The sequence below is a fragment of the Oryctolagus cuniculus genome, chromosome 16, assembly GCF_964237555.1.
Source record: "Oryctolagus cuniculus chromosome 16, mOryCun1.1, whole genome shotgun sequence".
NCBI lineage: Eukaryota > Metazoa > Chordata > Mammalia > Lagomorpha > Leporidae > Oryctolagus > Oryctolagus cuniculus.
The window spans coordinates 72,773,686-72,775,234 of NC_091447.1; the positions used below are offsets into that span (position 1 = coordinate 72,773,686).

The 1,549-nt window shown below is 42.7% G+C and overlaps 1 pseudogene; it reads right to left on the bottom strand.

Moving 5' to 3' along the window:
* Nucleotides 1-325: 325 nt before the first annotated feature.
* Nucleotides 326-1,256, bottom strand: LOC138845744 (high mobility group protein B2 pseudogene; annotated as a pseudogene).
* Between the last annotated feature and the right edge of the window lie 293 nt (nucleotides 1,257-1,549).

The window sequence follows — 1,549 nt, forward strand, 5'->3', positions numbered from 1 at the left end:
AGTCAGAGTTTTCAATGTTTCCTGCCATTCCGTCCATTGTATCTTCACTCTGTTGATTACTTTGTTGTGAAGATGTATCTTAATTTGATATGCTCAAATTTGTATATTTTATTTTTGTTACTTGTGCTTTTGGAATCTTATGCAAACTGTTGTCTCTGCTAATGTTTTACAGTTTCTCATATGTTTACTTAGGTTTTGGGTTTTTTTTTTAACATACATAATTTTATTACAAAATTTTTTTTAAAAAAACAACACAGAATGCAACATCCTAACAAAAAATCCAAATTTACAAATGATACTAATTCCTACAACTTTGCTGCGCTACCATACACAAGTCAAGAAATTAAAGAAACCATTAAATATTTAGGAACATTCAACATCAGAAGCTTTAAAATCTAACTGTATGTAGTAGCCCCTCAAAAAGCTACAACCTGCATTTTTTAAAAAAAGTATTTTCTCTACAAAGAATCTTATCAGCTATACAAAAATCTGTACAGTTTTTTTATACTGAAGCTAATATTGAGCTGCACTTGAATTCACATTCTTAGCAAAACAACTGCCTGAGCACACACGCACACTCCACACTCATCATTACAGGATAGCCATTTATTCTTCATCTTCATCCTCTTCCTCATCATCTTCATCTTCTTCTTCTTCCTCTTCTTCCTCCACATCTTCAGGTTCATTCTTCTTGTTTGAGCCTGTGGGCCTACCAGGGCCCTTCTTTCCCGCTTCACTTTTGCCCTTGGCACGGTATGCAGCAATATCCTTTTCATATTTCTCCTTTAGCTTAGCTGCTTTCTGTTCATATGGTTGTTTATCTTTGGCTGAGTGTTCAGACCGCATCTCACCCAATTTTTTTGCAGTGTCCCCAATGGACAGGCCAGGGTGTTCACTTTTGATCTTTGGGCGATGTTCAGAGCAAAAGAGAAAGAAGGCAGATGGTGGTCTTTTAGGAGCATTGGGATCCTTTTTCTTTCCCTTCTTATCACCCTTGGGAGGAACGTAATTTTTCATCTCCCTGTCATAACGAGCTTTTTCACTTTTTGCCATATCTTCAAACTTGGACTTTTCCTTTGCAGACATGGTCTTCCATCTCTCCGAGCATTTCTTAGAGAATTCTGCGAAATTGACCGAAGAGTCAGGGTGTTTCTTCTTGTGCTCTTCCCGGCACGTCTGCACGAAGAAGGCATAGGAGGACATTTTGCCCCTTGGCTTGTTGGGGTCTCCTTTACCCATGACGACGGAACGGCGGCCACCTGGTGTGAGTTGTTCCTCAGACTCCCGCAGAGCGGCCAGATCTGACGGCATTGCTTCCTTCCCTCAGCTCCGGCATGAACTCAGGATGTGAGGGCGATCTGGCTGCGACATCTGTCACCCCATTGATCGCCAGGGTTGATTCGGCTGATCTGGCTGGCTAGGCGGGTGTCCCCTTCCTCCCTCACCACTCCATGTGCGTCCCTCCTGAAGCTGCGTGCTGGGTCGAAGAGGACGACCTTCCCCGCTAGAGGAGGACCGGTCTTCGGTCAAGGGTATACGAGTAGCTGCG